The sequence below is a fragment of the Lagopus leucura genome, unplaced genomic scaffold (assembly GCF_019238085.1).
Source record: "Lagopus leucura isolate 7727_CA_CO unplaced genomic scaffold, USGS_WTPT01 Super-Scaffold_100157, whole genome shotgun sequence".
Taxonomy (NCBI): domain Eukaryota; kingdom Metazoa; phylum Chordata; class Aves; order Galliformes; family Phasianidae; genus Lagopus; species Lagopus leucura.
The window spans coordinates 6,365,972-6,382,404 of NW_024962334.1; the positions used below are offsets into that span (position 1 = coordinate 6,365,972).

The 16,433-nt window shown below is 41.1% G+C and overlaps 1 long non-coding RNA gene across 4 annotated transcripts in view; it reads right to left on the reverse strand.

The window, feature by feature from the left end:
• Positions 1-16,433, reverse strand: part of LOC122189676 — a 76,977-nt gene that overhangs the window by 39,598 nt on the left and 20,946 nt on the right. For 3 of the 4 annotated variants that reach the window (XR_006181924.1, XR_006181923.1, XR_006181925.1), the window contains 2 exons: positions 11,958-12,054; positions 8,066-8,150 (listed from right to left, as the gene is read on the reverse strand). This is a non-coding gene — a long non-coding RNA (uncharacterized LOC122189676). Of the gene's footprint in view, positions 1-8,065; positions 8,151-11,957; positions 12,055-13,899; positions 13,959-16,433 lie in introns of all 4 variants that reach the window. The other variant, XR_006181926.1, reaches the window with a different exon arrangement.

Sequence of the window (16,433 nt, forward strand, 5' to 3'; positions counted from 1 at the left end):
TTTGAAACAGGAGAGCAAGTAAGCCTTGTTCCCTTGCAATTTAGGACTGTCCCTCCTCAAGAAGAGCTTGGTACACAAACATACAGCATAAGGATGAGAGAATTCTGTCAGAAATTGAAACTGCAGCCTAAACCAAAGCACTGTTTCCTGAGCTACCTCTTCTGCTCAGCCGTTCTGTCTGCACATACTGCATTTTCAGATAATACATTTGAGATGCGACCCATGAACTTATGAACAGGTAGCTATTTGGGCTCAGGATAAACTATATATGCACATACATATACAAACGCACACACAGTCTAGCTATATTATGTCAGTATTTTGGAATAACCTTCACAGTATAAGGCTCCATTAAAAATGCTGCATTTGCTTCTGCAACAAATTGAATAAGAAAGCATCTAGTAATATTTGTAGACTGGTCTTCAATTTAACAGGACTGAAGTGTATAGGATATGACGACTGTTCCTTATTACACTAGATGACATGTGAACAATTCTTGTTGCATTTGTCAAATGTGGTAGTCAGCAAAATGTAAATGGCAGAAGATAGATTTGAGGACAATGCTGAAAAAACAACAGTGGGTCAGACAGGCTGTGCAAAATATCAAGCACTAGAACATGGCTCAGCCTTGACAGACAAGGAGCAAAGATGCATCCAAAGTAACACGACATTTTTTGACTCCATGAACTAGCTGACCACTCAGAAAGAGGGAAAAAGAGCAACCAGATAATTCACATTCACAATAAGATTAATTACATGGGGCATTTTCTGGTTTTCATTGGAGCACACACCTGTTTGGAATACATTGATATAACTCTGCTCTTAGCTCCTAGCTCAGCCCAGGATGGAGGGGAGGGTGGACTCAACCTTTACTAGCAAGGCTGACCATTCCTAGCAGATGGAGTAATCAGACAACCTGAAGCATTTCCTTTGGTCAGATCTCAAAAGCCACAAGCCTAAAGGTCTTTCCATTACTAAGCAAAGTCATGCTCAGGGCAAACATCACGCTGTTTGCAACATGAGTTGGGTTAGCAGCCACGCTGACAGTTGCCATGCTGCAAGATACCTCCATGTGTGGAGAGAGACATCAGTGCACTGATGATAACACATTATCAGTGCATACCATGAGAACATAGTGAAAAGGATGGGAAACCTGTGCCAAACACTGCTCACATCTTATTTGTAGATCAGGTAGCCCACATGTGGTTTGAAGTAAGGAATAAAGGTAACCTACCGAATACTTTCAGTGCATGTGAGTCAATTCTTGGGAATAAAAGAGATGAGATAGGATAGCTTTATGCTAATATATGTTCTCACTTGCCACATCCCTGCTTCTAAGTAGTCAGAAAATTGGATTCTCTTTCTTATTCTGCTTCCCACCAGAACCAGGAAGTGGATGGCATGATTTCTATATTTAGTACATCTTCCAAGCAAACAAAAAAATCCCAAAAACTCACCACTGATTCCAGTGCAGGTTCTCCTTGCAGAACAGCCTTCGATTTCTTAGCACACAAGTAAAATATTTTACTTGTATTTTTTAAATGACTCTTAAGTACACAACCAAACAAAAAGAATTCCAGGAACAACAAAATCAATGAGGCAATTATCCCAAAAGGTATGTATTTCTAAGTCGATTTTGTCATGTTTGGTAAAGGATGAACATGGACGGTATCTCTCCAAGAGTGTCAAGAGAGATTTTTCCTCTATTACCCAGCTGCTAATTTCTGCACCACTTGCAGGAATCTAATTGTTGTTAAGACCTCTGCTTTTCTACCAAGTGCAACTAGAATAGACCAGTAGTTCACAATTACCATAGGCTGAACAACATACATGCACGCGCACATGGAGCATTACCCCATAGGCCACCTTTTCTTATGAAGACAAAGAAAAGAAAACAGTTGCTTTTAATTTAGATATCTGAGAATAAATATATGAACTTACAGAGGGGAGACTAAAAATAAAGTAGTAGAAGCTAGGAAGACAAATTCTTCTGTTGCCTGTGACTGAAATGTACACACAGCTGTAAGCCTCATAATCTTTCTTTCACCTCAAAACAAGCAGCTGTCACTTCTGAGAGCTGCTTACACCAGTGACATAAGCAAAGGATTGCTGGTTATCGATTCCATTAATCACAAACTCAGATAGTGAATTAAGCATCATCCTGATGTGCTGCTGGGCTTAATGAAGAGGTTATTTTCAGGGGTAGAGTGGTATTAGAGGGGGGCTGTAATCATGGAGAGAAAAACAGGATCAAGGACAACATGCCACCACTTCTAGCATTAATTAAATTGCAGAATGCATTGGTTTACTGCTAGGAAACAGCTCCACCTCCTGTTCTGCACACAGAAGCTCTCAGATGGCTCACTCCAAAAAAACGTTGGGAAAAAAAAAAAGCCACCCACCACCACCATCACCTCACAGCTGCTGTTTTAGAGTCTCTGCAAAGAGGAAATAAAATTGAAGCTTATGTCTACAAAATTAAATCCTCTTTATGTACACCTTTAAGTAGCACTTTATTTTGCTGGGACAGAACATTAGAAAAAAAGATTATTACCTGATGGTGTAGGCTGTTCTCAGCTTCCTCCCCCCCTCCCCCCCCCCAAAAAAAAAACTTTTATATGGTTAGAATGGAAGTCTGTCCTATATACTTTGCTGCTGTCTCTGCTTGCCATTTTACAGGGTGCTTTAAAGCTTCTATTCCATAATACAGCCAAGTTTGGGTGCTCCCGTGACACAGCTATCCTGCTATAAATACCCTGTGAAATTGAACTGGAGTTTTGCCATGAATTCTAAGAGAAAGTTTGCCATTGCAGCTAGGCAAAAGGAATTGGGAAATTGGGGTGCAGTACTCTTACCACTCTCAACACAGAGGCACGCTTTTTTCCACATTCTGTCATGCTACATCCTGACACAAATTGGAGAAAAAGAAAACAGTATGGGGGATGCGTCTGTGAAAGTGTGTAGGGAGTTATGCAGAAAGACACTGCACAACTGCTTCTTGTGAAGCATTCCCTGAATACTTGGAAAGCTGCAAAAACCTGAGAGAGTACCTACAGGAGGGCAGCAAAACCAGGATAAAACATGTTTTAACATAAGGAGAAAGGTAATAAAAATAACCTAATTAGATCAAAATGCAGGACATTTTCCTTAAAGGAGGAAGCAGGGACAGCTCTGCTCCCATTCAAGCAGCCTGTGTTGTATCAATGACAAGTTTAGAATCGAGGCTAGACTGCATCGTTTCACTCTTCTTCCAAGTCATCTGCAGTAAAAAACTTGTCCTATCATGGAAAGCAGGGGAGAAGTTCTTTCTGCCAATTCAGAATGGCAGAAAGGAGTTTCTATGTACAACTCTGAAAAGGAAGATAAACATTTACAGTCAAGATTAAAGGACAGTATACTTAATGAATGAGAGAGTGAGAGCCAAGGTATATACAGAAATCAAGACACTGATAGGAAGGTGAGGTTGTACTAACAGAATAAAGATTCAACTGTATTTCAAAATGGTCTACCAACTGAGCAATAAGAATGGGGATGTGGGTGACCCCTTCCACTCCCATCAAGAAATTCTGAAGGTGCACTCTTTATCCTGAGCAGAGAAGTTTCTTGTCCTTTGGAGCTGCAGTACAAATGCAAAACAGCTTTCCCCATGATCCCACCTGCGCTGTGAAGCCACCAGATTGCTCATACGTTGTATTGCAGAGGCCAGCATGGGAAATCGTGGCTCCTATTCCCATTTAGTATGACCTCTGCGCTGTTAGTAATAAAATATGTAAAATATGAGCTATGCTTCCAGAGCATTAGATGATGATCAAGACCTACGATTCAAACATGGACAGAAATAAATGCACATTAACTTGATTTCGTGACAGTCTTTCCACTAGTTATGGAAGTAACTCAACACTTTAATGCCTGGTTACTGAATGAATGCAAGAGTAAGTAAGTTCAGATTCCTCAGTGTGGGGGACCAAGTTTAGGGTGTCCTTCAATTCACAGCTGGAATGCAAACCACGGCAGGTACTTACTGGATCACAGTGAAAGGTTTCATAGCCATCCAGTAGTGTCCTATACTCCTTACACACCAGCTGCCTTTATCACTCACCTTTGTACAGTCTCTCTGGATGCCTTTATATCAGCATTTAACCTATACTGGAATAGCATTTGTTACACAGAACTCTAACACAAGGCATCTGACTTATGAATGGGAAAAGTCTGAGTGCTACACAGGCTGGCACAAAGAAAGAGTATCCTAAAGGCTTAATTTATCTGCCCATAAACGGCAATGGGGATGGATGGATGCCAGTTATTCAATAGTACTCCATCAGCCTGTCAGCAAAGGCAAGATGACTTACGCTGAGCATCTTAAATCTTTCAAGAGGCACAAGTGTGCCCTACTTGCACTTGCATGTTGAAAACCAAGTACCACCCTACTGGGGAGATCATACCCTCTTGAGGGAGTATATCTACTTGCTGGAGAAGAGTCAACTTTCCCAACTGCTCCCAGGAATAACGTGGGCTGAAATCCCACTTGTATCCTTAGAGCACCCACACGGTACAGCTCTGTGTAGTGTGGGCTCACGTATATATTGAATGCAATATGAACCCATTCTGTACCTGCTTGTTGCAACAACTGGAGTTTAATGCAGTTGCCGAGCTATTATTTCACACTGGGGGAGTTAATGCGATCAAAATTCAGGTCTGGAGAGGTGGGAGGTTTGTATTCGGATTTGACGCACATGGCATTCATCTTCAACACTGAAAACACTTACGCTATTTATTTCACAGTCTCAGAAGGTAAACAACTCTATCATCTGCTTTAAAATGGCTAGCAGACAGCCTGAGCCTGGTGGACCTGTAAGGAGCAAGTATCAAGGAAGTGTCCTCTGAACATGTAAGAAAACCTATCAGTTTTGACCACGCACCTGCAGTACTAGTTGATTGTATTACCCAGCAGAACATAACATTATCCTCTTTCTTTTCACTCTAAGTATGAGCCTTCTCAGCTAAGAGCTCCTCAGCAAGGAAATCAAAGCAGCGTAACAACAACTTATGAACAATTACCTATTTTTGTGCATCTGTGAAGGAGACCTTGATATGTACTGACTCCCATCTACTGTGGTATCTCTGATGTTACAGGGCTAGCAGGATGGCTTTGCAATGGGAGCCCACCTCATTCCAAGTATCACTCCCAAGTGGTATTGTTGTCTGGGAGCAAATCAGTTTCAAGGGCTGACTTCATAGTGGATTAAAAGAAAGGGAAAATATTCTTGCAGCTCCTGAAAACTTCCCCTGAGAATTAGCACTACAATAAAACATGCGGCTGTGTGAGAATTCCCACAAAGCAGAAATCCTTGCAGCACAGAAAGGGAAAGAATGTATAAAATTAAGCCAGTTAAAATAGCAGTATGATCTGTCTGAACACCTTTCTGTTAAGGCACAGGTTTTTAATACAATTTTTATGACCCTTTTGAGGACAGCAAGATGGTACAGAGACCGGTCAAGGATAAATCCAAGGAGCTGGAAAAGAAAGGGCCTGAAGTTGCACTGCTCATTGGCATTTCCTAGAACAGGTCACAGAGCTGCACTGCCAATCTGTGCTGTGCCCTGAGTGGTACAGCCTGCCTCAAGGCAAAACAGCAGAGCACCTCAGTCTGGCATCACTGCACGTGGGGACAAGCTAGCTTTCCAGAGGAAGGATGAGCTTTTTTCTGCAATACTGAACTATGTTCCCTGAGAGATGGGGGTAAATCACTTTGTGGCTTTATTTATTTAATCCTTTATTACTATTACTGATACTTTCTCTGACCAGAACCAGAAGTCAGCCAAGCAACACACAGACCTGTTCTCATTCACTACTGCTGCCTCGGAGCATGCACTACATCAAAACAACAGCCCAAGAAATTCCCTCAAGAGTGCAAGTCCACTCCTCAGATCAGTTCTGCAACAAACTCATGTAATAACCTTTTCAGTTATCTCTGCCTTTTCTTGGGTACAAGGCAGACCCTTCTATTCTACCAAGTGAAACACACAATACTAAAAGCTATTCTTCCGCAGGTGAAATTTTGAAAGAGCTACTATTAACAGAAGGTGTATGGGGTGCAACAAGAGAGCAGATCACTTTGAATGACAGACTGGAAGCCACATGGATTTATACCCCTCCTCTATATGTGTGGTAGAAGAATTCTCACCTACAGGAATAACAATTCTTGTAGATTCAGGTTTTAAGTATTAAAAAAAAAAAAATCTTGGAAGTGGGGTTGGTTAAGTAGTTCAAATAGCAAAACTCTCCAGTGTACAATGCTATCATTTTAGATAATGAGACATTTCTCCATTTCCAAAAGGTTAAAGACAGACCATAAATTCTGCATCTAGCAGCCCATGGAGGCTTCTCCTAATAGCCCCGACAGCCATCATTTCATTGTCTGGGATGCATCAGGAGCAGTTAATGCTGATGAACTGGATGGCTTTGTGTTCAGAATAAAATAGGAGTAAGTGAGGCTTCATGACTTAAAGCTGCTACAGAGCTTTCTGCAAAGAAGCTGCAGGATCAGAAATGGGGGGGTGGGGGTGGAAAAAAAACCTGCAGTGTTTTTCTACAGTGAAACTAGTTAGTAACTACAAAACACTTGATGGGAGAAGAATGCAAGAGGTCATTATCTTACTATAGCCTCCATACAGCATAATCTCTGCAAACCAGACTTCAGTAGCCAACCTGTATTTCACAAAACAGGTGGCAACACTGCCCTTTAGGTGCTGGAGAGCCAGAGGATGCATGCCTCAGCCATCTGGAACTCTGTCAGCACACAGCGATGCTGGACATATAATGCACAAAGATTTGCATGGCTGATTTTCTGCTTCATGCCTTGGCAGGGGGACAGCAGAGATGAGAAGCCTTGCCCTGCTGACCACTTGTGACAAGAATTTGCTTGGTGACAGAGACCCTCAGGTGGCCAGATGAAACCAGCCATCTGTTAGCAGTGAAGTTGCATACAGCCAACTTCATGAAAAGGTAAACATTAAAACAAAGAAAAAAATTAGAAATTTAAGAAAGGATGGAGAAAAAAAAAAATAAGCTATGCTGCAGATTTTTATTTTTATTTTTCCAACAATAGAGGGCATCAGTTCTCCATCCTGTCTACAGCCCTGGCCTACTGCAAGCTCAGTGTGATACTCGAGGCACTCAGCAATCCCTGGAGAAATAGACAGCAATTTCATTTTTTTACAGAGCAACAATTTTGTGTGCGCCACCAGAAGCAAAAGAAGCAAGAGGCCTAACGCAGGCTTCAGGCAGTCAGACACCACTTCTTACTTGTTAAACAAGGAAGATGTTTTTGGTTTGAGATGCAGAGCTGCTTTTACACCAGGCATGCATTCTCACAAGAGCCATTTAAAAACACATCAGCTCTCCAAACAGACATTGAACTCAGCTGGAGTCGCAAATCTCCCACTAGCATAGGACTCCTAACATGTAAGATGGAATGAAGGAAAGAACACCACATCCTGAGAATCTCTACAGCTTATAAAGGAAGGAAGAAACAGGAGTTGGCCACTCACACCACAGCTATTGGCACAGGCACACCTCTCAGAAGGCATCTTCTGTGCACTGTATGCTCCCCACGGTTCAGTGCATGGAAGAGGGAGCTCTGAAGCAGGCCTTTTTTAGAGGGGAGCATTTCATTGCACAGTAGACCTCGAGGCGATGTTAGTGCACTTGGTCCACAAAGTCAGCCCAGGACAACACCAGAAGCAAAACTCCCATCTCCAGAGTCCCTGGCACTAATACCACATCCACATGGGCTCCTTCCCAGAGCAACATTTCTGGGCCCTGATACTCTGAACAAACACATCCTACTCAAAGCACTGGCTATATATCATAGACTGTAACCCAAGCCTCCATGTGGAAATTTCCAGCCCAAGAGATTGAACCAGATGGGCAGATCTCTCCAAAATCAGTTTCAGCTAATGAAATGGCATTGAGCATTACTTCATGTTAGCCCACCAGCTCTGACACTTGGTAAAGTCAGAGGTGACAGCTCAGGTCTCAGATTCAGGAACATGAACATTTTACCTGTGAATTCCAGAAAAATCACACAGCCAAGTTCTGTCATGTACTGAAGTTTCAGCTCAAGGGAAACAGGTAAAACACGTGCTCCCTTTGGAGAGAAAAAAAAAAAAAAATTATGATTTAAGTGGCAGAGGGACTGAGACTCATAGGGAGTTCAGTAAAGGAAAACAACTCACAATGCCACATTGCATGGAACGATCAGTAGCTGCTACAGATATAATTTATGCTGTAGAGTCAAGCACATCCCAAATTTACAGTTTTAACTATCAGTGCAAATCAACAAAAAAAGCAACATGTGAAAACAAAGCACTCATACTTAAATCCAATAGCATTCACTAAGTAAACATTTCATTTGGGTAAAGATCTGGACAAAATTACGGAGTCCTATTTTTCTATTGACAGGAGCTGAATTGGAAAACAACCAAAGCTTTGTTGAAATAACTGGTATAGCTCCTTCTATTTTCTGTTAGCATGCTAACTGTGAATAAACTATGAAGGTACCATTTATTTAAAAACATACTTAAAATCTCTCCCTTGGAAGCCCTATAGGGTGAACACTCAGCTCTACTTATCTGCTGCATCGAACAAAATCCCTGTCAGAAGCAGCACAAAGATAGAGCAGATGACTAGAGTAACTCCTCCCTGCCCCATCTTTCCTCTGCCAGAGCAAATCATCATTTATTCCCCTTTTCTTCAGAAGACATTAAGTGTGCTGAAAGCTTTCAATGTCAAAACTAAGCATATAAACAACAGAAAGTAAAATTCCCCCCAGTCTAGTCTAAACTTACAGATCTTGTGGAATCTAGGTTTTCAATGAAAGCCCCAAAAATATGCTCATATGGAAAAAGCAGGCATTTTCTATGCCATTTTATTTTTATTGCATTAATGTTTAATAGGAAAATTTTGTCCATTTCAGCCAGCTGAAGGGTGCAATATGCTCACACTTGCAGCTGGGCAGTCCTCTTGCATAGTGGGGCAGCCATACCCACACTGCTTCCTTTGTTGCTATTTCTAGGCACCAGCAAAAAACCATCATCATGGCTGTTTATACCTGTGGTTGGTCAGAGTACTGTGCGTTCAGTACATGATAGGAAGGGAACAGATAGGATCAGGACAGTATTAGTGGTTTTAGTGGATTTCCTGTAACCCATGCCTATGCAAGAAGTCTGAAATCTGCAGTATCAGATCAGAGATTTATTTTTTTCTGCCTTTTCAGCTGGTGCTATAGCATAATTTAGCCTTTATACCAATAGAAAAATGCAAAATCTAGAGTCCTCATGTCCAAACTCACTTTCTACCACAAGTTACCACACTGCATTGAATTGAATAGCCATTACTGTTTCCCAGAATTCTGCCCAAATTTGTAACAGAAAAATACTTCTGAGGCAATGTTGCTAGTGTTATCTAGATGACAGTACCTGATGATTATGACTGAGATTGTCCTGTATGAGCAGAGTTTAAAGCTACCTGTTTGAGGATGTTACCCTGCTGAAGGTGCTTGGTTCTGGATATGAGTGTCCTGCACACCTGCTACAAGGCCGTAGCAGCTCCAACCAGCTCTGTGCATCACTTACTACTGCACAGTTCTTGCTATCCCCGTCTGGTGAAGGTTGGCCTCTTCCCCATGTAACAGTGATGAGATGGAATGGCCTCCAGTTGCACCAGGGGAGATTTAAGTTTGCTATTAGGAAAAACTACTCTGAAAGAGCAGTGAGGCACTGGCACAGGCTACTCAGAGAGGTGATGGAGTCATTGTCCCCAGAAGTGTTCAAGAACCAAGCAGATGTGGCACTGAGGGATGTGGTTTAGTAAGCAATATTGGTGGAAAGCAGACAGTCAGACAAGATGATCTCAGAAATTTTTTTCAACCTTAATGATTCTATGATTACAAAAGCCAGATGATTCCCATACTGCCAAATCAATTGCAAGCACTGTGAAAGACCAGGTAGTCACCAGACAGAAAAGCTTTAAGGAGAGCACAATACCAAATTAATGTGTGGTCTCATCACACAGCATCACAGAATCATTAAGGTTGGAAAAGCAAGTGCTGTCAGAAAGAGGGACCCATTCTGGATGCAGCCACAGCCCTGACACCAGACAGTAAGGACCTAACACTCTAGGTCTCAGCACATAGGGAGCTCAGGCTGCAACTAAGGTCCTTGTGCTGGATGCCAACCCTAATGCTTTCACAGCCATGGTTCCTGCAGTGCTCATCTGCTGGGGATCAGCAGGAGAGGAAGAGATGGCTGCTAGTCAACAGCACAGCAAACCCATGCCTGTGTGCTAGCTAATGCAAGGGGCAGGGAGACTCATCCAAAAGCCTTGACCCATCCTAATTAAGAGAAATGTTCATTCTTATAGCCAAACAACTCTGAAATAGATGAAAATCTCTTCCCAAAAAAAAAAAAAAAAAAGTCTTACTTCATTTCAGGATACCAAGCATATCTTTATAGACTGACATCTTCGCTTCTGCAGAATTTTTCTATGGTTATTCATTTATTTATTTTATATTTGAGACAGATTTTGTTTCTTAAGGTCAGAAGCACTCAGTTTACCCAGCTATTTTTAGCCAAGCTGGACAGATTCATTGAATTATGCCATGAATTATTCATGGTACCAGGAAACAGCCTAGGCATTCATATTATATTTGAAAACAATGACAGCTTCTCACATTTTTGCTGTGCAACTACAAATCCTGGTGCCAGAGAGAGTCTCACAGGTTTGTCAAGGGGCCAGAAATGAGCCTGTTTTCCTCTACAGACCACTATCTTTATTCAAGGGTTAGAAACATGATGAAAGTCACTGAGGCCTATTACTATGAAGATGGAATATTTCTCCACAACTTTGTTTTATTATTAGCATCACTTATATCAAAACTTACATTGCATCTTTCTTTCCTGAGCTTAAAGAGCCACACCTACCAAAGCAGACAAAAGGTCCTCAGAGCAGAGAAAAGAACAGTAGGGAAGAAATTGCTGCTGACTGTTCTGGAAATATCCTTCACCCAACTTACTAATTATACACTCTGTTGATCACCTATAATTATGATCTGAAAGGAAATTCTACACCCTAGCAATTTAGCTGGTGTTTCTTTCTTAAAGTCAACCATTTCCACTCTAATGAACCTCAGCATGAAGCAGCAAAACCTTGAAGGGAAAGGCTACAGGCATGAAAATGAGTGCCCGCTGTCTCATTAACATTTTACTTGCTTGGCTAGGAGTCCTTTTGTTACAGGAAGCTAAGTGTTTTTATGGCCAACTCCCCTGAATCCGTAATAATATCCAATATGAATATAAGTGATTTCTGCTTTTAAGCTACTGAGACTCTAAATAATCTCCACTAAAGCTAATGTATCCACAGTCAATGTGCAGCACTAGCTAAAATACAAGTAATTGCTGCCTTGGCCAGCTCCACAGCCCAATTCTAAAAGCAAAGCATGTCTGGAGCTGAAGTTTCTTTTTTCCATTTGCTAAGAAGTTAACAGGCTGAGATGCCCCGGCACACAGCTAAGCTCCCAGCAACCAAAGCAGTTTCCCTGCAGAAGTACAGCTGAAGACACCAGTGACACACAGGTATTCCTCAAAGGATTTCTCAAAAAAACCCTACAACTCATAAGGTTGTGTTTAACAAATTAAGAAGGTTCTCAAGGAGCCATAAAGAATATATGGCTCCAAAGCCTATACTTAAGACATTCCTAGAAATTAATATAGCAGTTAAGTGAAATTTAACAGCAAAGAAGTTACTCCTAAGACTCCTGCTGCAGTGGAATCCTTCACAAACTCCAGAAGAAATTCATCATATAAAAACAGGTCAAATACGAAAAAAAAAAAAAGAGGACAGCTAGCTCTGAATGAATTTGCATGGGAAATGCAATTCTCCTGAGCTCTACTCTCACCTTCAGCGGCCAACTGGTTCCAAACAAAAATTAGCTTGATGAGGAGGGCAACAAGTAGGAGACAATACGTGGTCACACATCCACTTCACTGGCCACTCTGTAGAGAAAAAATGGTCAATCAGAATCATAGAACTGCCTGAGTTGAAAAGGACCACAATGCTCATCCAGTTCCAACCCCCTGCTATGTGTGGGGCCACCAACCAGCAGCTCAGGCTGCCCAGAGCCACATCCAGCCTGGCCTTGAATGCCTGCAGGGATGGGGCATCCACAGCCCCCTTGGGCAACCTGTTCCAGTGTGTCACCACCCTGTGAGAAAAGTTTCCTCCTAATATTTAACCTAAACCTCCTCTGTCACAGTTTAAGACCATTCCCCCTTGTCCTATCACTCTCCATCCTTGTAAACAGCCATTCTCCCTCCTGTTTTTCCAGCCACCTTCTCACTATAATCGTGAAGGGTTTAAGTGACAAAAGTGGAAGAAAAGATCAGCAGCAAGGTCAAAGGGAAGAAGACTAAGAAACAAAGACAAGTAGTAAAGATTAAACTATACAAATCAGTAATTAATGCCTCTACATATGACTTTCATTTGCTCTCTCTAACTTCCACAGAAACCAAGGCTGCTTAGATTTTTAAAAAACTCTCCTATTATTAAAATTCAGAGACAAAAGCAGTGTGTGTCCCAGGCTATCTGATGCAAGAAGCAGGTAACCTAACACAAGTGAGGCTCCTCAAATACCTGAGGACCAAGTCAAAAACCTTCCTCAACCCAGGGGAGATGCCTCTCCAAACAGAAAGCGCTCACAGGAAAACCTGTCTTCTGCTAAGGACTTAACCTGTACTTATAATGAGTACATTTGGTCTACCTCACTAGAGCTCCTAATGCCATCAGCACTATCCACTATAAGAACTTAGTAAATACTGCTCTTCTAAAATACTAGAAATCAGCTTTTCCTTAGATAATTACCCTTCTGCAAGCTGACTTATTACCAAGAAAGGAGAAATTTTTCTGATCTCACTAACATGCATTTGTTTCCCTAATTTCCATCATTTCTTGCAATGCAATCCCTCTAAGTGTTCCATAATACATGTACATCCCAAGAAAACTGAGTTCCATTTTTTAGCCCCTATGGCCAGCTGCTTATCTCTTTCTCCCCTGGTTCCTCATTGGTTGAATATATACCCATATTGTTTAGAACATTCAAAATCTATTGCAGCTTTGTGAGAAAGTATTTGTTAGGTAATTAGGTAACTATGTTTCTAAAATATATTACTAATATGTATATGGTATTCTTACTTTCCACATCAGCTATTTCTAAGGATATGTTACAGCTTAATTACTCAGATCAATTGCCCTTTTCAGTGTTCAATGCAGAAACAACACTTCCACTTTCCACACTCTTTAACTCTGTACTGTGTGGTCTCAAGTCTCTTCTGCTTGAGCATGCCAAGTTTTATAGAGGGAAAAAGCTACAAGACTGCCCTTTCCATGAATCATTAGCAGCCTAACTCAAACTTGTCTGATGAGCTTTGTGTTTAAGTGAATGTTGATAGGCCACTAAGCACAACAACACTGTCACCGAAAGCCTGTTTTACTCAGTAAATCATAATTCAAAGAAGAGGGACTAGGTGCCTGCTTGGTCCCAGTATATCATTGGTATCAATTACACAGGACAAAAATCTGAAACACTGGGCAATCTCGCACGCATTGGTTCCCACAATAGCTCTGAGAAACAAGTGGTCTCAGAGGAGCCAAAGAGAAGCTCAGCCAATAACTTACTATTCTGCTTCCAGCCATGACAAATGAAATGGAAGAAAGGGTAGAAGACTGGCATGCCTCTCTCCAATTTGCTCTTTACACAGTCTGTGGTAGGATTTCTTAAGGATAGGATGCTTAAAGTGGGAGGAAAGAAGGGAGATTTAGTATGGAAAGTGCACGTAATTTACAGCATTTGAATCAGTGCCAGTTTAAGTTCCTTTAATTATCAGATTTGCACTTCGTCTTCCTTTATGAAAAAAAAAAAAAAACAAAAACGAAAAGCATTTTACAAAATGTGGGATTTCTGGCATCACAAAAAGTCATGAGGAGTCAAAGTCAGAAATGACTCAAACATCAGCTGCTGAGCATTTTCTTATACCAAGATCAGCACCTTACTTTTCCAGTCTGAAAAGGGGTAAGACGTGCTTTTTATTACTGAGATGGTTTATCCCACATCTCTCCTATTCTTCAAGGGCACCTCTACTTAGAGAAGCTTCTCTAATGCAGATTGAGTCAGGTTCTCCTTCTGCATCATGACTATTTTATTCTGTCCCTAAAATTAGACAAGTACCTCTTTGTGCACACCTGTCATAAACAGATAAGAGTTTTGAAACTTTTGCCATATAGCCCAGACCTTGTATTGTAGCTCAGGGAACCAATTTAAAGTCCCCAAAGACTTCAGAACTACAGAACAAGAAAGAAAAACAGATTCAAATAAGGGTTTGTAGTCTTTGTTCACGGACACAGTAAATAGCACCTTGTGATGAAGACCTTACACAACACTGCAGGAGAGTACAATTCTGATTCACCCTGTGCACACTTAGGGCCAGGAACCTCCATTTCAGAAGCCAAACAGCATAAAATAGTGGGAAAAAATAACAATAAACACTTCCACAGCAGTTCTGATATGAGGTTTTAGCAGAGGCCAAGAACTTGCCACCAACAGCACATCATTTCAGAGAGACAGACCATTTATGAAGACATCCAGTGTTTAAAGTAAAGACCTTTTATCACAGAAATCCCACTGCGGCATCACAAATAGTTCCAGCAGTTGCATATTCTCACAGAACTATGTTGTGCCTTATTTTCAACTGATAATTTCTACCTTCAGATTTCAGCTTCTGCCCTATTCTTCAGAAAATTCTTATTTAAGCTGTGGATGAGTGCAGCCAAGAAAAAGTTACCAAACTCAATCCTTCCCAGGAGTAAAATCAAGAACTGAAAGTGAGATGCATTAGCATCCCCATGCAATAGGTAAGGGTAGACAGTTCTCTCAAAAGCATATGGACTGCTGGTATGCAATGCAAGACTAGGCAGTAGGATTTACCCTGGACGTAGCCACGTCTTCATCCCTGACAGCTGGGACTTAGTCACCTCTGACTTCTGAAGACCCACCATCACCACACAGTCCCCCAGTGTACCAGGACAGGACCATTCCCTAATGGTTAATCTCCATGTATTTTCTATTGAAGAACTACAGAGGATTCTGTCTCCTTTTAAAAATGTATCTGACTGTGGTAGTGACTACTTTCAAATGTGATTGTTGTCAAAGCACTCATGTGGGAAGCTGAAAACTCCAGTTTAAATCTATCCTTAGATCACAGATCATTGGTAAAGCTTATATTTGTATCACCATGTTTTTACATCAATAGAAATGCTCAACTCTGGTTGGGAAGCCTATATTGTTTTCTCACTGTCTGGCCTCAATTCTTGAGTTGTCCCTGGAGCAACTATAGGAACTGGGTAAAGTGTGCTACCCATCACCAGCAGCCTGCAAAGAACACTGCAGTTCTGTCATTGTCCTAGAGTCGCTGTCAAAGTACAGGTCTGAAGTTCATTGCTCACAACCAACTTCACAATTGATCACAATGAACTTTAGTCCTGCACTTCTCAGGCAAATGTGCAACCTAGTTGCACACTGCAGCGATGCAAGCCTTCCTGTGATTAATACTGTCCAGTGCTAGAGACTTCCACCATTACAGCTGTCATCAATGACATCCTTGTGAAAAGGCATCACTTCATCTTGAAGTATCTATAAAAGGATATATCTGTACTGTTTCCCAAACCAAAGGAGAGTCCTTAAATGCATCTAGTAGTGAGAACCGCTGAGTGCATTGGCTTCTGAAGTATTTTAGTATTAACTTTGTGAAGCTCTGCTATTTCCATTTTTTTGTGTCATAAGCAAATAAAATGTGATGATCCACAAGGGAAGTCAAGCCTACTTCTCTGTTAAGACAATCACCTTAATGAATAATTAGTGTAAGAATATTAGTAACATTAATACTTAATGAGTTGAATCTTCTTTGCATCACATCCTCTAGTTTCTACTTGCTAAATAAAACTTTATTTATTATCTTAAATTAAAGGACATTTCTGAAATGAGATACAATAAAATTGCAAAGAAGGGAAAGCTAATCAAGATAATTAAAATGAAAAATTGTTAGAATAATTCACTTTCACCTGCAGTTGCAGTATAGTTGAACCAAGAGTTTCTAATTAAACGCAAAAGTATGAGAAGTGCAGTTCAGCTGATTTGCATTTATGGAACTGGAAGAAAATATTACCTTATTAAAGTGAGTTTCAGAGGAAATGTCATAGCACAGAGGTTGGCTTGACTTGACTTTCTAGTAGATTATGCAGTCATTTATAAATTTGACTGCTTCACAGAGCCAGCTCTTCTGCAGCTCTAAATCAGCATGGTCTCACTGAAGTTAATGAAGCC